The sequence below is a fragment of the Pongo abelii genome, chromosome 8 (genome assembly GCF_028885655.2).
Source record: "Pongo abelii isolate AG06213 chromosome 8, NHGRI_mPonAbe1-v2.0_pri, whole genome shotgun sequence".
In the NCBI taxonomy this organism is placed as follows: Eukaryota; Metazoa; Chordata; class Mammalia; order Primates; family Hominidae; genus Pongo; species Pongo abelii.
This window is the reverse complement of record NC_071993.2, coordinates 122,444,826-122,467,392: the sequence shown is the minus strand read 5'-3', so window position 1 is coordinate 122,467,392 and position 22,567 is coordinate 122,444,826. Positions and strand designations below refer to the sequence as shown.

Genomic DNA, 22,567 nt, shown 5'->3' with positions numbered 1-22,567 from the left:
TGCCATCTTGCTGGCATCACTCTCCCTTAAGTGTTTTCAAAATGACAATACTGGGATATTGACTTAAAAAGCTCAAGGATACAAACTCATTTCTCTAATATACAAGTAATAACATTTTCTTTTTTGTTAACAATATTTGGTTTATTCAAATTACATAATCTTATATTGAACTGAAAATTACTATAATATATTTACCTTCAACACAGTATAAGTTTTACAAAGGAATGGTTGAAATTTTATTTTCTCTAAACTACAAATTTCTTGGAAGGATGAAATTATATGTTCTTGTGTATGAAGTAACTTTGGCATCCCAATTCTAAGCTTTCAATAGTCAACCACAGAAAATTAACAGAAATAACAAATCAACACCACCTTGTTAAGAATTAAACTGAAAAACTTTGCAGAGTTCTGGAAGGTGTCCAATAAAAGAACTACATTCTCTATTAAATATTTATAGCTCAAAAAAGCAAATTAGAAACATATATTATCTAAAGTGGTTTATATTAACAAATAATAATTTTTGAAATAATTTTGAATGTATTAAAAGCGTTTTCAAATTTTATGGGTTAAATTTAAACACCAGTTTTTGGGAGTTTAATTCCATGTGTCATTTAAGGAAACACAGGTACCTCCAAAAGCTAATGAAATAAATACTTTCTATAAAAACATAACAATATGATTTTGGGCATGAAATTCAGCTTGAAAAAGACAAAAGTACATGTAAATAAATGGAAAGACATTATTTATTCTTTTGCAGGACACCTCGACATCATCAGAATAGCAATTAATTTCAAAGATAATCTTTAACTTTAATGTGATTCAATGAAAACTCCAATGAGATTTTATACAAGCTAGAAAAGTTGATCTCAATGCTTAGGGGCAAAAGTAAACATACAAGAATAATTAGAAAAACACTGAAAAAGATGAGCTTTGAAGAGAGGTAGACCTAAAAGATATAAAATATACTCAAAGTCTCTATAATTAAATAGTATGGTACTAGCACGTAAATGGACCAAATGTATACAATAGAAATTCCAGAAACAGGCTCAACTATCACATACTAAAAATCTAGTAAATGATAAAAGTTGTCCTAAATGACTGGAATAAGACAGTCCTCATAATAAATTAAGACAACTTGATAGCTATTGTAAAACTATCAAATCAGATCCAATCCTCATACCATAAACTAAATAAAACTCTAAATGAAGCATAAGTCTAAATGTAAAAAATAAAATTTTCAATATGGTAAAAAAAGATAAGTTAATTACATAATAAAAGGCTTCCTAACCATGAATAAAATTCCAAATGTAATTTTTAAAAGACTAAGAAATATGACTACATTAAGAAAGCTGCATAGCAAAAAAAAAAAAGTGCAATTAGTACAGTCAAGAAACATATGACAAACTGGGAGGAAATATGTGCAACTTATGTCTCACTGAAAAAGAGCTATAATCCCTAATTCATAAAGAACTCTTTAAAAATAAGGGGGAAACTTGACAGTGATGGCTGATCCTTTTAATGTGTTAATAAATTTGGCTTTCTAGTTTTTGAGGAGTTTTGCATTTATGTCCATCAAATATATTGGCCTGTAATTTTCTTGTAATGTCCTTATCTGACTTTGGTATAAGGGCAATACTGGCCTCATAAAAAGAGTTTGGAAGCAGTCCTCCCTCTTCAATTTTTTTGAAATAGTTTGAGAAGGATTGGTGTTAATTCTTCTTTGAATGTTTGGTAGAATTTAGCAGTAATGTCATCAGGTACTGATCTTTGATGAGAGACTTTTTATTACGTATTCAATCTCTTTATCCATTATTGGTGTGTTCAGATTTTCTATTTCTTCATGATTCAGTCTTGGTAGGTTTTTTTTTTTATTTTTTTTATTTATTTTTTATTTATTTTTTATTATTATTATTATTATTATACTTTAGGCTCTATGGTACATGTGCGCAACGTTCAGGTAAGTTACATATGTATACATGTGCAATGCTGGTGCGCTGCACCCACCAACTCGTCATCTAGCATTAGGTATATCTCCCAACGCTATCCCTCCCCCCTCCCCCCACCCCACAACAGTCCCCAGAGTGTGATGTTCCCCCTCCTGTGTCCATGTGTTCTCATTGTTCAATTCCCACCTATGAGTGAGAATATGCAGTGTTTGGTTTTTTGTTCTTGCGATAGTTTACTGAGAATGATGATTTCCAATTTCATCCATGTCCCTACAAAGGACATGAACTCATCATTTTTTATGGCTGCATAGTATTCCATGGTATACACTAACAAAGAATTACCCAAAAAAGAAATCAAGAGAACAAATCATTCACATAGCTACAAACAAATAAATAAAATACTTAAGAATAAATTTAATCAAGGAGGTGAAAGACTTCTACCCTAAAAACTGTAAAAAATTGATGAAAGAAATTGAAATAAACAAATAAATGGAAAAATAAAAAATAAAAAAAGGGGGAAACTAATAATTTTATCGAAAAACTGGCAAAAGACATGAAGAGACAATTCACAAAAGTGATATAAAAATGGCTCTTAACCACATGAAAAAATATTCAACTTCACTTATAATAATGGAAATAGAAATTAAAACTACACAAATTATTCTCCACAAGACTGGCAAAATTTCAGATGCATAGCAATATATCCTGCTTATGAGCCTGTAGATAAATAGGCCATCCCATATTGGCCAGTGGGAATAGAAAATGAGAAAATTCATACGGAGGACAACTTGACAATATCTAAAAAACTACATATGCATGTATTCTTCGACCCAATAATCCCATTGAAAGGAATTTGCTCTTAAGAAAAACCTCCAATATTATAAAACTACATACATGCAAGTTTATTCAGTGTAGCATAATTTTAATTGCAAAATACTAGAAAAATGTCTAAATGTCCCTGAATAGATTTGTTAACTTATGGTACATATACATAATGGAATACTATACATCTGTAAACAAAACAGAATTTTAAAAAATGAACGTTTTTATGAGCTGATATTAACTGAGTTCCAGGAAGTATTATAAAGAAGAAAAAAATGTAAAACTCAAAAGAGTATCTAAAATACATCTAATAATATGTCAGCTTTTGTGTAAGAAGGTAAAATAATAACTATATATATAAATATAAGATATGCATATAGACAGAAACACACATAGCTCATACAGCTTTACTTTTATGAAAGGAAACACATGAAGGATAAACCAGAAAACAATAAAATTGGTTACCTACTGGAAGAGGGAGAAAGAAATGAACAATAATCTCTCTGAGTATACTGTAAGTAGTTTCAGCTTATTAATGTTCACCACATTTAATTAATTATTTTAATACAATAAGAATGGGAAAGGAAAAAATTCATAAAATGAGAAGTAGAAATAAAAGAGCCTAATAAACTTCAAGTGAATCCTATCTCTATACTGATGGAAAAAGAAAGTAAAAAAGGAGGGAAATAGGAGGAGAGGTAAGGGGAAGAGAAGAGGGAAAAAAGGAAGGAAAGAAGAAAGGAAGGGCGGGGGTAAGAGAAGAGGGAGGGAAGGAAGACTCAAAGTAACTTACGAACCCAAAATTTGACTACACACTCCGAATTGGTGCAGAGCAAGGTGGAGGAGGGAAGCTTGAAAGCAGATTCCAGAATCTTTTATGTAGGTTTTCTTATTGAAGTGATATAAGCAAAGTAAATCTGAAACTATTTTAGATTATAATATAGAATTGAGCAAACAAGGAAATATGTTGATGTCGTTGGAAGTCAGTGTTCATTTACTGTACAAGAAGGAACAAATACTGAGCCGGAGAAGGTACAAAGGCCTTGCAGAAATAGATCTGAATTGGAAGGTTTAGTATGAAGAAATGCTTTCTAAAATATTTATATGTGTGTATATACATGCATATGTATGCACATATGTGCACATATGTGTATTTATATGTGCACATAAATAGATTATTATTTCCTTTGTTCACCAAACAACCTACTAAGTAAAGATACCTCAAAGAGCAAAGAGCATACCTAGCACCAAGATCTTGGTCTCTAATATGATATTCCACTACAAGGAACTAGAGTTCCAAAAGGATATACAGCTGATTCCACAACTGAGGCAGAAGAGGAATAAGATGAGCCTGAAATACCTTCTTATACCAGAAAGTAAGGAAGTATTCACAAAATGATAGGTGTGTCACATAAACAAAAGAGCTAGCTTGAAGCCTCTCCTACTGGCCAAATCTTGGACAATGTGAGTGCCAAAGTGGTTAAAAAAAGTAGTGAATTATAAATCATTGGGAAAAAAATAGGAATTCATGAGTCCATTCCAATAATAAATAGATAAATAAATGGAGGAAGAAAGGAGGGCTCTTGCTTATAGAAAAATGTTGAGGTCTGTCTGGTAAATGTGAAGGTGTCTACCATAGCAGTTGGTAAACATCACCATAAAAATTAAGATTAGGCAAGAATAAACAAATTTTTATTTTCATTAATGTCACATCCTATCAGATAAATTTGTTCCATGTTTAATTCACTTAAAAAAGACAAGAGAAAAAAGAATGCAGGCCTACTTGTTATACTTCCACTCAAAATCCAAGATCCTCACAGGCTAGCGAATTGATTCTAATAGCAGAGTCACCACTCGTGGGAAAATATCTCATTACAAAGGATAAAACAGATGAAATCCCAAACAAATGTATAAAATATTACTTATACACAATGCAATGCTATGCAAACCAATGACTCCCCACCTCATTCCTCACATGCCAAAAATAAATGGATAAAACTGTGCTAACCTGTTATAAATATAATAGGTGATATCAAAATGTTCGGCATATACATTATGGATTATGATGTAACCTAATAATAATATGATCCGGAATCAAGGTTATCATAATCCATCAATTTCATTGTAGATCTCCCAAAGAAATGCAAATTAAGAAATCAGAATGGAAGATCTAACTATTTTCAACATAAGAAGAAAACAATATAACAAAATTATAAATACCTTATTAAGGCAGTTTTGCATATATAAATGTAAATTACTCAGATCAATTAAAATAGTTTAACTCATTTATTCTATAACAGTCTACTGTGTTTATTTACACAAAGGTAAAATTTCTTCAGCAATGCTCTGTTCTAGGAAAAGTCTTAATCTGCATTGTTGAAATTATTTTACCCCTTCAAGAAAATATCTACCAAAGACTAGAAATCTCCTTCATAGTCTGAAAACACTTAAGGAATATATTACGTAAATATCTAACGTAGAATTGTATAATTCGGTGAATAAAATATCAGAGTATTTGGATATAATATTTGTACTGGTTATCTATTGCTCAGTAAAAATACATAAATTTGGTAACTATAATCAACACATTTATTATATCACAGTTTCCGTGGATCAAGAGTCTGAGCATGGCATAAATAGGTTCTCTGATTCAGAGTCACAGCAGACTGCAATCAAGACGTTGGCTGCACCTAGGGTCCACTGTAATCCTGCAATCAGGTGTCAGCTGGGAATGGTTTTAATCAGAGGACTAACTAGGGATATGCCTGCTTCTATTTTCCCTCAGGTTTTTGGCAAAATTTATTTCCTTACCACTATAGGACTGAGGGCCTTGGTTTTTCACTGCTATTGGCTGGTGGCTATCCTCAGCTGCTAGAGGATACTCTCAGCTACATTTTTCTCAGAGCCAGCAAAAGAAAAAATCACTAGAGCAAGTTTTCTAGCAAGCACAGACTTCACAGCATACTTACAGAAGTGAAAACCATCACTTTTACCATGTAATGTAACAAAATAATAGGAGTAATATCCCATAAACTTTGCATTATTTTCTGGTTTAGAAACAAGCACAGGTCCTGCCCACACTCAAGGAAGGAAATGGAATTACACAACGGTATGAATACCAGAAGTCATAGATAATTAATGGTTAGTATAGGATCTGCCCAACGTAATATTTTTGTTATAGATAGAATTTTAAAATATAAAATATTTCAATATATTTACTTGAGATATGAACATGAACCACTAATCTAATTCACATAATAAAAAAGCAAATTGAGACATTAAATTATTTTAGCAAGTTCAACTTCAGATTACAACAGGTAAACAAAATGTAAAACGTTTAAATATAAATAATTCCTTAAACAAATTGATACTTTACAACATAAATCATGTTAATCTTTCTGATATTTGAGCTAAATAATATTATAAAAACTCAGAACCCTTCAAGACTGATAAAAACATTAAAAGCCTTTAGAAGTCTTCTGTATGGCTTAATTAAAAATATAATTTCAAAGGGTTTCTGTGTCTAAGCAAAGAGATAATCACACTCCTTTACCACTAAGCAAACTAATCAAGCAGCTGGACTTTCATGGAAAACAGATTTAGGCTGAACTATGTATTACAGACTTTGAAGACGTAAATAATCTTATTAAATGTCACCTAAATAATGATTATCATTTATGTAAATGCTAACATTATGTTATATACATTTTGTATAAAACAAAACATAAAATAATTCTACATTTATAAGTTTTAAAATATTTTTAATTTAAATGTATAAATTAAAATTTTAAAATTTAAATATTTAATTTATTTAAATATTCGAATTTATAATATGAACACTTAGATATTAAATATATTAAATATATATTCAAATGTTTAAATATATACATATACCTTGTCAAGAGATTTTTTTTTTTACTCAGAGACTAAAATAAGGGGCATGTAACAGCCATAATTTTAAAATATGACAGATTATTTAAAACAGCTGAAAATCTGCTAAATAATTTTGCATTTTTATGATTAAATATGAAGGGATAGGCCAAGCACGATGACTCAAGCCTGTAGTCCCAGTACTTTGGGATGCCGAGGTGGGTGGATCACGAGGTCAGGAGTTCAAGACCAGCCTGGCCAACATGGTAAAACCCTGTCTCTACTAAACATACAAAAATTAGCAGGGCATGGTGGCGCACACCTGTAATTCCAGCTACTCAGGAGGCTGAGACAGAAGAATCACTTGAACCCGCAAGGCAGAGGTTGCAGTGAGCCAAGATCGCATCACTGAACCCCAGCCTCGGTGACAAGTTGAGTGAGACTCTGTCTCTGAAAATAAAATAAAGTATTTCTTTTTAAATGAAGATATAAAGATATAAAAGATAAAACACACTTATTTTGCTCTTTTTTTTCCCTAATGAAACCCATCAAACTGCTATCACATAATATTTTTAAAACAGAGAGAGAGAGGCCAGGTGTGGTGGCTCACGCCTGTAATCCCAGCATTTTGGAAGGCCAAGGCGGGCAGATCATGAGGTCAAGAGATCGAGACCACCCTGGCCAACATGGTGAAACCACATCTCTACTAAAAATATAAAAATTAGCTGGGTATGTGGTGTGCACCTGTAGTCCCAGCTACTCGGGAGGCTGAGGCAGGAGAATCACTTGAACCCGGGAGGTGGAGGTTCCAGTGAGCCAAGATTGTGCCACTGCACTCCAGCCTAGAGTCAAAGCAAGACTCTGTCAAAAAAAAAATAAAAGTAGCAATTTTTACAGAGAAATGGCTAAACTTTCTGAAATCCCCAAACTGATAAATGAAAAAATATCAGTAAACAAGACCATCATAGTAAAACAGGATTAGGTTAACCCTGATACCAAAATCAGATAAGGACACAACAACAAAAAGAAAACTATAGGCTAATATCCCTGATGAACATTTTCAAAAATCCTGAACAGAATACTGCAAATCAAATCCAACAATATATAAAAAGATAATACACCAAGATCAAGTGGGGTTTATCCCTGGAATGTAAGGATGGTTCAACACAATGCAAATCAATAAATGTGACACATCACATCAACAAAATGAAGGGAAAAATTCATATGATAATCTCAAAAGATGCAGAAAGAGCATCTGACAAAATTCAACATCTCTCCATGATAAAAAAACTCCCCATAAATTAGGTATAGAAGGAAAGTACCTCAACACAATACAGACCATACATGACAAACCCCACCAAACACTAATTTGAATAGGGAAAAGCTGAATGTTTTTGTTTTGTTTGGGATTTTTGCATACATGTTCATCAGGGATATTAGCCTACAGTTTTTTTTTTTGTTGTTGTATCCTTGTCTGATTTTGGTATCAGGGTTAATCTACTCCTGTTTTACTATGATGCTCTTGGTCTTTTTTTTTTTTTTCCAGTAAGAACTAAAACAAGACAAAAATTCCCACTCTCACCATGCTTATTCAACATAGTGTTGAAAGTCCTAGCCAGAGCAATTGGACAAGAAAAAGATATAAAAGGCATCCAAATTGGAAAAGAGGAAGTGAAATTGTCCTGTTTGCAGATCACATGATCTTGTGTACAGAAAATCCTAAAGATTCTGCCAAAACACTATTATTTAATAGAATTGTTGAATGAATTCACTAAACTTGTAGGTTACAAAATCAACATTAAAAAATCAGTAGCATTTCAATACACAAAAAACAAAGCAGCTGAAAAAGAAATCAAGAAGAAAATCTCATCTAGAATAACTAACAAAAAAGTACCTAGATATAAATATAACCAAGGAGGTGAAAGAACTCTACAAGGAAAACTACAAAATGAACTGATAAAATTGAGGAGAATGCAAACAAATAAAAAGACATCTCATGCTCATGAATCACAATTAATATTGTTAAAATGGCCATATTACACAAAGCTATACAGATGGAATGCAATTCCTTTCAAACTACCAATGACATTGTTCACAGAAATAGAAAAAAATAATAAAATAAAATTTGTATAGAACCTCAGAAGACCTTTAGTAGTCAAAACAATCCTGAGCAAAAAAGAACAAAGCTGGAGGTATCACACTACCAGACTTCAAAATATACCACAAAGTAGTACTAACCAAAATGACTGGTACTGGCATAAAAACAGACACATAGATCAATGAAACATAATGGAGAACACAGAAATTCCATAACTACAGCCAACTGATTTTGACAAAGATGCCAAGAACAAAGATGACTTGGAGAAAAAATAATCTCTTCAATAAATGGTTCTGGGAAAACTGGATATCCATAGGCATTAGAATTAAACTAGACCCCTCACCTCTTGCCCTATATAAAAAACAACTGAAAAATGGATCAAATACCTAAATGTAAGGCCAGAAACAATAAAACTATTGGAAAAAAACACCAGGGGAATGCTTCGGGACATGGATCTGGGAAAAGATTTTATGAATAAGACTTCAAAAGCACAGGCAACAAAGGCAAAAATTAACAAACATAACTATATCAAGATAAAAAATTTCTGCACAGCAAAAGAAACAATCAACAGAGTAAAAAGACAACCCACAGAATGGGTTGCAAACTATTCATCTGACAGGATATTAAGAGCCAGAATACATAAGGAACTCAAACATTGCAACAGCAAGAAAACAAACAATCTAACTGTAAAATGGGCAAATAATCTGAACAGACATTTCTCAAAACAAAACATACAAAATCACGAGCAAATCTATGAAAAAATGGCCAGCATCACTAATCATCAAGAAATGCAAATCAAAACCACAATGAAATATCATCTGACCCCAGTTAAAATGGCTGTGTTAAAAAGACAAAAATATAAGATGCTGGTGGGGATGTGGTAAAAAGGAACGCTTATACATTGTTGATAAGAATGTAAACTAGTACAGCCAGTATGGAAAACTGTATGGAAATTTCTCAAAATACTAAAAATAGAACTACCATATATATGATGCAGACTTCCCACTACTGGGTATTTATACAAAGGAAAATAAATTAGTACGTCAAAGGCATACTTGCATCATCATATTTATTGCAATGCTATTTGCAATAGCAAAGATGTGTAATCAACCTAAGTGTACATCAATAGATGAATAAAGGAAATGTAGTATATATACACAATGGAATATTATTCAGCCATTAAAAAGAAGGAAATCCTGTCGTTCGTGGCAACATGGATGGAACTGGAAGACATTATATGAAGTAAAATAAGCCAGGAATAGAAAGTTAAACACTGCATGTCTTTAGTCATGTGGAAGCTAAAAAAAAGTTTATCTCATAGAAGTAAAAAGTAGAACAGAAGGTACTAGTGGCTGGGAAGGGTGTGGGGAAAGAGAAATAAGGAGAGATTTGTTAAAGCGTATTAAATTACAACTAGATAGGAGGAATAAGTTCTAATGTTCTATACTACTTTAAGAGGACTATAGTTAACAATAATATATTATATAGCTCAAATAGCTAGAAAGATAATATGTGTCAATGTTCCCAACACAAAGAGATTATAAATGCTGATTGCCCTGTCTGATCATTATGCACTGTATGTACTGAAACATCATTATGAACACCATAAATATGTATCATTATTGTGTGTCAATTTAAAAATAAAATCAAATTTAAATAAATAAATGAAAATATTTTAAAGGAAAAGAACAAAACAGACACTAGAAGAAACAAAAATCTGAATAGTTTATATCTTTTAAAGAAACTGGATGAAAGTTAAAACCTTCAGGCCAAAAATAAATTCCATGGCCAACTGGCTATCTGAATACTACTTGATAATGGAGAAGAGAAAGAATTTTTAAACAGAACCCAAAAAAGCAATAACCATAGGGAAAAGATGGATATACTGGATTATATTAAAATTAAGAATGTCTCATTATAGACATACAAATTGGTGTGAAAGTCCAACCACAGAGTGACATTTACTAAGCATATCACCAACAAAAACATGTACATAGCATGTATAAAATATTACTAAAAATGATTAAGAAAAGGAGAATCCAGCAGAAAAATCACAAGAAACTTGAGAGAATACTACGTCATAAAAAGAGAAAATTCCACTGGTGATTAAAGAGATGAAACCTTTAAAGATTAAACATAATAAACTTTTAAGAACTAAGGAATTTTTTAAGCTTAAGAACATAGCAATTACACATCCATCAGAAGTACCAAAATTAAAATGCCTTGGAATACCAACTATCAGCAAAGAAGCAAAGATGTGGAGCATTAATAAAATTCATGAAGACTTGGAATGAGTATAATTTAATATAATCACTTTACAAAATAGTTAATTTTCCAAAGTTGAAAATATGAATAATGAATATGCACTCAACAAAATGTATGCATTTGTAAGCCAGGAAACATAAGAATACTGATAAAACATTAACAGTAATGGTGAAAAAGGAAAAACAAAACAGGAATTATCAAAAAAGAAAACACGCATTGTGGAAGTCAGTGTGGCGATTCCTCAGGAATCTAGAACTAGAAATACCATTTGACCCAGCCATCCCATTACTGGGTATATATCCAAAGGACTATAAATCATGCTGCTATAAAGACACATGCACATGTATGTTTATTGCGGCACTATTCACAATAGCAAAGACTTGGAACTAACTCAAATGCCCAACAATGATAGACTGGATTAAGAAAATGTGGCACATATACACCATGGAATACTATGCAGCCATAAAAAATGATGAGTTCATGTCCTTTGTAGGGACATGGATGAAGCTAGAAACCATCATTCTCAGCAAACTATCGCAAGGACAAAAAATCAAACACCGCATGTTCTCACTCATAGGTGGGAACTGAACAATGAGAATACACGGACACAGGAAGGGGAAGATCACACACCAGGGCCTGTTGTGGGGTGGGGGAGGGGGGAGGGATAGCATTTGGAGATATACCTAATGTTAAATGACGAGTTACTGGGTGCAGCACACCAACATGGCACATGTAAACACATGTAACTAACCTGCACATTGTGCACATGTACCTTAAAACTTAAAGTATAATAATAATAAAAAAAGAAAACAGGCGAATGAATGAATGAAGTGTGTTATATAATGAAATACTCTACAACATTGAATAGGATCACATTACAGCTATCTGAATGCAGCAACTTGGATAAATTTCAAAACATTATGTTGAGGTGAGAGGACAAACATTATTAACCATAAAGAAAGGATATCATATTTGCACCTGCAAATTGCCAAAACAAGACAAAAAAAATTGTTATAAAAAGAGATTACACTGAAATATGTTCAGTCACTTACCATTTTTCCATAAAACTAAAAGTGCTAAACTATACAACACAGCCACTACACTGGAGCCCCCAGAAATAAATCAAAAGGACATACTAGTGTATAGCAGTAGTTCATCTTATAACACACATGCATTTGACATGAGTCCATATTTTGATAAACCATCTACACATATACCAGACATATTTTCTACATTTAAATGTTAAAACTTTATTTCTTCATACAACGTTAAGTTGGGACATACCAGGCTATTTATTTCATCCCCTGATATTTCAAGATAACTTAATAATAAATATATAGAAGACTGATCAAAGTAAAATAAATGCTTAAAGTGCTGTCTCTTTCTTTGACATACACATCTGTTTCTTTTTCTAATTTCTTCCAACTTGTAGGTAGTATATCCTAAATCTTAACTTGATACCCTGTTCTTTACTGTGCACTTTTTTATTAGCAATTCCAACAATTCTATCATGTATTGGGAATCATTCTGACCATCTAGAGTTAAATAAAGCCATTTAACTTTTATGCCTTATGTGAATGTAATAATCAAGTTGGAAATAATGGACTATACTAGTCTCCCAAAAAATAGCTTTAAATGAGAACAGCTTTGATTAAAAACAAACAAACAAAAAGCTAGGAGGTTTTTGCAAGTTTTAAGAGATGAATGGGGATTAAAGAAGAAATTAACCCTAAATACCCCCACACTGTTCACTAACCTACTCCAGCAGTCACACTTAATGAACAGGACCCTTAAGGTTATTTAAATGAAAGTACAGTAATTAAGGATGTCAAGCTAGATGCTAAGGGAATACTAATTACTCATGGAAGGATATGCTAACTCTAGCAAGCAACCTTAAAATCTCAGTAGTTCTATACAATAAGTTTGATTCCAGCTGAAGACACTGTCCAGTGTGGAATGGATTTGGAGAAAAGGTCTTGCTCTATGCAGTCTTCCAGGATCTGGGCTATTCCTAGCCTCTGCAATCTTTCCTCATCTTCCTCTCCATTGAACTGTTGAATGAGGAAACAGAGGGTGTATGGCACATGAGGTTTTTAAGAGCCAGGCCTAGAAGTGGTGGGTGTTACTTCTGTCTACTGGACAGAGCCCAATAACATGACTTCCAACCTAACTGCAATGGAGGCTGGGAAATACAGCTGAGTTGTGTTCAGAATGTTTTCAAAATTGGCGATTAAATGACATTCAATCTAGTACAGTTTTGAGGGACAAGGTGTTGGTATAGAAAGACAGATGGGAGAACTAACATTTAACTTCAAAAGTACATTCCTAAAATCCAAGAGCTTTAAATTCAGTAAGTCATACTCCAAAAGAACTCAAACATTTACCTGACATAGGAAGTTACATGCTCAAGTTAGACTTGTTACCAGAACATATTCCTCAAGGGTAGAAATTGGACAAAACCATATATGGTTTCATACTGGCCAACCTTAACATGAGTAACATGCTTTCTGAACTGATATTTTGAGATGTATGGCTTTTGGTACTGTCTCATAGCCTCTCAGTGAATAAATGTTTACAGAATAAAGCAAGCATAAGAGTTCCTCAAGTATCTTATACATTAGATATCAAGGCTGCTTAACTCATTATTACAAGGAAACCATTAGCCTTATCTGCAGTTGCAAATACAGCAACAAAACAACCTAGAAAAAATCTTAACAATATTTAGTGTTGGAGGCTGGGTGCAGTGGCTCATGCCTGTAATCCCAGCACCTTGGTAGGCTGAGGTGGGCGGATCACTTGAGGTCAGGAGTTTGAGACCAGCCTGGCCAACATGAAACCCCGTCTCTCATAAAAATACAAAAATTAGCCAGGTGTGGTGGCAAGTGCCTGTAGTCCCAGCTACTCGGGAGGCTGAGGCATGAGAATTGCTTGAACCCAGAGGGTGGAGGTTGCAGTAAGCCAAGATTGTGCCACGGCACTCCAGCCTGGGGAACAGAGCTAGACTTTGTCTCAAAACAAAACAAAACAAAAAATTAGTGTTAGTATTTGAAGACTATAGTCACTAGTTACTTATCCAATTGCGTTTATAAAGGTGATAATATATGTGCAGGCAGGCTGTACAGCAAATTATTCTTCCTCTGTAGTCTCTATTATAACAATGTAGACTAAGTCACATAGAGAAAAGATGTACTTTTTATCCCCATTCCCCATATAGCAGACTAAAAAAAAAAAAAAAAAAGATGAGCATAATTAGGAAAAATAAAGATCCAAGGTACATTATTTTTTAAAATATAAAGTCCCTACTATGTGCCAGAATCTGTTCTAGAAAAGAAGGCACAACTTTGATCTTCCTAAAATGGAAAGGAATTCATTGGCATCATCATTAAGGCAATTTCACAAAACAAACAAACAAACAAAAGAGACTTGATAAAACAAGATAGAGAAAAATGGGTAATAATCTTAGATATTACTGGCCTAAAGGTAAGCCAAGGAGGAAAAAAAATGTTCAGGAAGATCTTCCTATGGCAACATTTCTCAAAATGTATCAAGAATTTTTATTTCACAATTTACTATTAGTAAAGTAGAATTTTGGTTCCCATCCCAGGAGTTTAGTCACCATAACCCAGGAGATTCTTCTGTGCCCTAATTTTGAGAACCAGGGTCTTAAGCCTAAAGTAAGTAGCTATGAAGAAGTTGTAAGATCAGTAAATGGGAAAGGTATAAAGAACAGAAAAGGGGAGCCAGTTATAAGTTAATTAGCACAATTAAGAACCTGATTAGTAATATTGCCATATATCTTAGGAAATGGTATTTTTAATTCCAAATGCCTTTGAGAAGTTTATCTTCAATTTACTGTGAACAGAAAGTAAAACAATTTTGAATCAACTCATCAATTTTGACTAATCTACCAACAAAATATCTAAGAGTGCCATTTATATGTACTTTTCACCAGAAATCAATAAAATGATCTGAGATCTTATATTAAACAGTGAAACAATAAACTTTTTTTGGCTAGATAAGGGAAAACACTAATTTTTAAGGCACGTGGTTCTGAGTGGGGATAAATTTGTGAGTAACAATTCATTATTTCCATAATTATGGAGTTCCATTGGAATTTACTGAATGGAATGAAAGAGAAACCAGGGGTGCAGACATCCTACAAAAATACAAAGTAATTCTACAAAATAAAAAAGTGATCAAAATCTCATATAACTTTAGAATAACATGGCAGATGTTTAAGTAGGTGAAAAATGTGCTCATAAATATTTGAGCCTGGAATCTAATTCCATTTTACATATAAGCACAAAGTAGTTTTGCATATTTATAACACATATTGAATTTTCTAAGACTGCAACTATCATGTAAATTGAAAATCTACCTTTTATAATATTATTCAGAATTTGACCAAGAGGTATTCATTTAAGAAAATCTCATCACCAATAGCTATCCTGCTCACACACATCTGTGAGTATACAATGTGTCTGAAGAATATCTGAGACACCTCTTAAGAGATAAAAACAAAAACATATTAAATTGGTGCCAAATTATGAGTACTACTGAATTTCATAATATAGGAACTAAAATTATCATATTATTCCTGTCCTATGCATTTGTTAAAATTTCATGTGCTATAATATAAAATGTATGCGGTAGAAACTACATGGTAAAATTACTGTGGGGAAGATGGCAATTGTTTTTAAACAGGGGACTCTGATAATGTTCCAGAGGTCTACAACATGACTTGACTGGCTCTTATATTACTATTTCCTTTTCAAATAAGTCCCCTATTTCCTAAGACATGATATGGTCTCTACAGTCTTTTTACATACCAGAAACAGAATGTATACATTGACATGTGGTAGGATTTCAAGAAAGAAAATATATTTTCTGTTAGATTTTATCACAATTCTGTCCATATTTTAAGCTAGGGAATTATTTTGGCACTACACTTATAAATAGGATCCAGCTCATATTAGAGAATATCATAATCCCTCATTTTCTCTATTTCAGCAGCCTGCTATTTGTCTTGACATGAGATCTTTGATTTGCCATCTTGACTGGGTCCAGAATGAATGGAATTAGTTTCAAGAGTTTCTTTCTCTTGGCCCCTCTCTACCTTACTGGCTCTTTCTCCACAGGTCAGGAAGCCAATATGAGACATCTGCTGGCTGCTACATACATCCATTTTAATTATGAACTAAGGAACAGGGAAAATGACTACAGAGTGAGTTTGTAGATCTACTGTACTCAATGAAACACATTTGGACTTAGATTTTATTTATTTCTTGGTCTCTGTAAGTGCCCATTCTAATAAGAGGCTGTGACTATTCATCCTCTTATGCCAGTAGCACTCCCCAATTATTAGAATAATTTATTATGAAAACCTATGAAGTTCTAGGGGGTGCTATTCCATCTCCACCAAGAACCATTAACCTAATAAATCGATGTTTATCTTTTTCCAGCCAAAATACGTTTAGTTAGTACACTTACTGTGTATAAGACATAACAATGTCTTTGTTAAATTTTGTTGAAAATTAAATATTTTATGGTAACCTTAAATGTAAATGAGTTAAATGCCCCCAATTAAAAGACATAGAGTGGCAAACCAAATAAAGATCCAAGACCCATTGGTATGCTGTCTTCAAGAAACCCATTTCACATGCAATGACACACATAGCCTCAAAACGAAGGAATGGAGAAAAATCTACCTAGCAAATGAAAAAGAGAAAAAAGCAGGAGTTGTAATCCCAGTTTCTGACAAAACAGACTTTAAAGTAACAAAAATCAAAAAGGCAAAGAACAGCATTACATAATGGTAAAGGGTTCAATTCAATAAGAAAATCTAACTATCCTAAATATATATGCACCTATACAGGAGTATCCAGATTCATAAAGCAAGTTCTCAGAGATATTCAAAGAGACTTAAGCTCCCATACAATCATTGTGGGAGACATTAACACTCCACTGACAATATTAGACAGATCACTGAGACAGAAAACTAACAAAGGTATTCAGGACCTGAACTCAGCACTGGATCAAATGGATCTCATAGATACATGCAGAACTCTCCACTCACAAAGAACACAATATACATTCATCTCATCACTGCATGGCATATACTCTAAAATCAATCACATAATTAGAATTAAAACACTTTTCAACAAATGCAAAAGAACTGAAATCATTACAAACAGTCTCTTGGACCACAGCACAATCAAACTATATAGTTTTACATTTAAGTCTTTAATCCAACTTCAGTTAATTTTTGCATTAACAGTGTGAGGAAGAGGTCGAGTTTTAATTCTAATGATCAGTGATGTTGAACTTTTTTCATATGAGTTTTGGCCACATGTATGTCTTCTTTTGAAAGGTGTCTGTTCACGTCCTTTGCCCACTTTTTATGGGGTTGGTTTTTTCTTGTAAATTTGTTTAAATTCCTTATAGATGATAGAAATTAGACTTTTGTCATATGTATAGTTTGCAAAAACCTTCTCCAATTCTGTAGGCTGTTTACTCTGTTGATGCTTTATTTTGCTGTGCAGACGCTCTTTAATTAGATCCCATTTGCCAATTTTTGCTTTTGTTACAATTGCTTTTGGTGCCTTCATCATGAAATATTTGTCCATGCCTATGTCCTGAATGGCGTTGCCTAGGTTGTCTTCCAGGAAGTGTTAAGACAGAAATTAATAGCACTAAATGTCCACATCAAAAAGTTAGAAAGCTCTCAAGTTAACAACCTAACATCATAACTAAAAGAACTACAGAACCAAGAGCAAACAAATCCCAGAGCTAGCAGAAGACAAGAAATAAACAAAATCAGAGATGAAATGAAAGAGATAAAGACACACACACAAAAAAACAATAAAAAGATCAATGCATCCAGGAGCTGGTTTTTGAAGAAAATAATAAAATTCCTAGACCACTAGCTAGACTAACAAAGGAGAAAAAGAAGATTCAAATAAACACAATCAGAAACAACAAGAAGGGTATTACCACTGACCCCACAGAAATACAAACAACCATGAGAGAATATTATGAAGACCTCCATGCACATAAACTAGAAAATTTAAAAAGGATAAATTTCTGGACACATAAACCCTCCCAAGACTGAACCAGGATGAAACAGAATTCCTGAACAGACCAATAATCAGCTCTGAAATTGAGGCAGTAATAGCCTACCAATCAAAGAAACCCAGGACACGATGAGTTCACAGGTGAATTCTACCAGATATATTCTCCTCAATAAAAAAATTGAGGAAAAGGGACTCCTCCCTAACTCAATCTATGAGGCCAGCCTCATCTTGATACCAAAACCTGGCAGAGACACAACAAAAAAAGAAAATTACAGGTGGATATCCTGGATGAACATTGATGCCAAAATCCTCAACAAAACACTGGCAAACAATTCAGCAGCACATCAAAAAGCTTATCCACTATGATCAAGTAGGCTTTATCCCTGGGATGCAAGGTTGGTTCAACATAAGCAAATCAGTAAATGTGATTCATAATATAAACAGAACTAAACACAAAAAGCACATGATTATCTGAATAGATGCAGAAAGGGCTTTCTATAAAATTCAACATCCATTCATGTTAAAAACTCTCGGTAAATTAGGTACTGAAGGAACATACTTCAAAATATTAAGAGCCATCTATAACGAACCCACAGCTGACATCATACTGAATGCACAAAAGCTGGAAGCACTCCCCTTGAAAACCAGCACAAGACAAGGATGCCCTCTCTCACCGCTTCCATTCAACATTGTATCTGAAGTTCTCACCAGGGCAATCAGGCAAAAGAAATAAACAAAGGCATCCAAATAAAAAGAAGGGAAGTCAAACTATCCCTGTTTGCAGACAACATGATCCTACATCTAGAAAACCCCAGTCTCGGCCCAAAAGCTTCTTCAGCTGATAAACAACTTCAGCAAAGTATCAGGGTACAATGTGCAAAAATCAATAGCATTCCTATACACCAATAACAGTCAAGCTGAGAGCCAAATCAGGAAAGAACTTCCATTCATAACTGCCACACAATTACGTGTGCCTAGGAAAACACCCAGGCAAGAGAAAGATCTCTACAAGGAAAACTAAAAACCACCTTACAAAAAAATCAGAGATGACACAAATGGAAATTCATTTTTAAGTTACAATTTTTGATGATCAGCTGTGTTTTGGGCCAAAAAAAGACTGAGAACTGTCATTACTATGGCAAAATGAATCATTTGGTGATCATCTAAATGAATATTTTGACTGTACTACTGATGCCCTGCCCACTGTGGCTGCCAATCCCTTCCACAAGGTACAACACAAGGAATGCTCTCTTGAAATGTTCATTTTTTTCCCTGAGCAACTGGTGGAAGGGAATGGCAGCCACAATAGGTGGCTTGAAAACTCTACAAAGAGTATGCTCTCCACACTCTTCCAATTTCTGTGGCTCCCAGGAGCTTCACACTATTGACAGTGTATACCTAATCCCTGCCAAATATCAACCACCCTAGCTGATCTCCTCTCATCAGTTTCCAGATGATTTCACTCCAGGTAAGCCAATGTTCACGTCTCATCTCTCTGCAGTCTCTTGTCTCTCTTTAGATTTGTGGCCATTTGGTTACCCTGTCTTCTCAGTTCTCCAATGGTTTCAAGAAAACTCATGAATTTACAGTTTATCCAGCTTTTTTTCCCTTTCATTGTAAGGGTAGAAGCAATATTTTTCCAGCTCTCAACATTCTTGAGCAAAGACCGGAAATGCTATGATCATGTTCATTTTTACTTCTTTGCTTTTATTGATGCTGTTTCCCCTTGTTTCCTATTTTCTTTTTCCAGAAAGTTGATTTTATTACTCCTTCAGGTTCCAGTTCAAACATCCTCTGCTTAAATTTTTCTTATCCAACCAAAATAAATTAATACTTCCCTTTTCAGTGCTCCATCAATACTTTCTTCATTCCATTCTAATAAACAAATTTATTGAACACTTACATTGTGGTATTGTTGCAATGGTCCCCCCAAAAGTTCACTCTAGTAAAGGATATAGACAAGTACACAAATAATGCAAGAAAAGAAATTAACAGATATGAAGAGAACCAATTTCAGTTTAGGATGGTTATTAAGAATATATAAGACATGATATCTGACTAAATACTTAAAACCAAACAGAAATTATCCTAAGAAGTGGAAGGGGTTCATAAGCATATTAAATCACTAATGTAAGAAATTGGTATACTGTATTTTGGTCAGTATCTCCACTGCTAGTCTGAGATACTTTCAGCAAAAACCATATGTTATTCATCTTCATTAGTAGTATCAAGTACTCACTTAACAATTGTTTACTGATTTGAAGGACTAGCTCTCCTTCCTAACAAACCATTTTTTTCAGGTATAAGCACATTTAGCAATTAATTGCTCTAAAAATAATGAGCCTATTCTTTATTGCTCCATACTCAAAAGTTAAATAAACAAAAAAGTAAATGAATGGAATTCTGTGTACAAATACCACCTACGAAATACTCTTTACAAATTAGTATTCCATTATCATCCTCTTCATAAAAAGCCATAAATGAGAACGGGGAAAATGCACTTTTATCATTAAGAACTATATAACTGATTTTCTAATATTTTGCACATATGCCAAATCTTATAACTCTATTTTAGCTAAGCTTACAAGCTCACTATTTCAACAAATTAAAATTCTGCTTTCTTTTGTCTGTAAACAAAAATATGTTACTGCAATACTGTATCAAAGAACTATTTATTATGGATAGTTATATGGCTATACTATTTATGTAAAACTATACTAAGAATATTGTCAGTGTTTACTATCATGGTAGAATCTCATATATTATTTTTATCTGTAATACTGCCACCATGGTCTATAGAAAATATTTTCATTGCTGCACACTGCTATCCAACCAACATATTTAATAGAAGTTAATCAAGAGAAACATTACTTATAACCAGAACTTGCTATTATACATAATTTGAGGGAATAGGAGAGGATTGTGCAAAAGAAGAATGTAGAGTTCTTGTTTAAAAGTTATTAAGAATTTCAAGACGATGATAGCAGAGCACTAAACCAAGTGTGCTGCCCTTGTAAGTGTGGGAACCTGTATAAATTCACAGGCCACATGCCCATGAAGTTGGCCTTACTTATAATCAAGCTTTAGTGTTGCAAAGTATTAGAGGCATCCTGGATCTTAGAACAGAAGATAATGATTTAATTCCATTCGTTTTAAGACCAAAATGGCCTTCCTTAATAGGAATTTCCCCAAGATCTTTTGCTGTGAATTTGTATTTAACTTGAGACTATAGAGAAGGAATAAAAACTGATTGTGCTTACCTTGTCTGAATTTGAAAATCTGTAATACTTAGTTGGCTAAGCAAAGACATAATCACTTAACTTGAAACATTTAGGATAACTCTGCAACAAGTAATATATTTATTTTAAATAAAAATAAAAGGATCATTTTCCATGCTTAATAGACTTTAGGTATAAATTTTTATATATTTATAGTTTTGAAGAATTCTTTATTAAACTTTCCCTATGTTTCTGTAAGTATTATGGTTGGGATTTATTATTTGTGTCAAATACAGTACATATATACCTAATATAAACATGTATTTGTACATATATAATTCAAAACCATAAAAATTTGATTTTAATAATATACATAAACAAGAACAAGAATAAAAAACAATTTAAATAGCCTAAAATGCTGCCTTTTAAAGTTAATTTTTGAAGGAAAATAAAATTTTAGAATAACAACTAAATGCTAAGACAAAAATCCCTCATGAAAGTAAGGAGAGGAGAGTAGCAGTAGAGGGTTCCTGCATACTGAAAGAACAGAGAAAAGAGAGGAAGATGAATATAAGGAACCAGCTGAAAGGGTTAAAGGACAAGAATTAGAATTAATTATCAGAATTAATAATAAACGACTGAAAAAAGAAGGGCACAGAGACATTATATTAGGTATAATATGAAAGAAACGTGTAAAGATAATGTAGATTTGATACATAAGATTAAGAATGCATCTTTTTCTAGAAATACAAAAGATAACATGTTCTATGGAGTTGTTTTAAAGCCTCTACAAAATTGCTATTTAAAAGGTTTAATTTTTAAAGAGAATTCATTAGGTGCAAGTAAATTCTCAAAGAAAAATAAATCATTCTACCAAAAAGACACACGCACTTATATGTTCACTGCAGCACTATTCAGAATAGCAAGGACATGGAATCAACCTAAATGCTCATCAACACTGGACTGGATAAAGAAAATGTGGTCCACATACAACATGGAATACTATACAGCCATAAAAAATAAAATCATATCCTCTGCAACATGGATACATTATCCTAAGCAAATTAACATAGGAACAGAAATCCAAATACCACATGTTTTTGCTTATAAGTGGGAGCTAAATATTGGTACACAGGGACATAAAGATGGGAACAATAGACACTGGGAACTGCTAGAGAGAGAGAGGCAGGAAGGGGAAAAAGTACTTTAAAATTATCTATTGGGTACTATGCACAGTATCTGGATAATGGGATCAATCATATCCCAAACCTCAGC

General features: G+C 33.1%; 1 protein-coding gene across 4 annotated transcripts in view; it reads right to left on the bottom strand.

The window, feature by feature from the left end:
• ATRNL1 (attractin like 1) overlaps positions 1-22,567 on the bottom strand; it is an 839,413-nt gene that overhangs the window by 520,259 nt on the left and 296,587 nt on the right. The window lies entirely within an intron of this gene.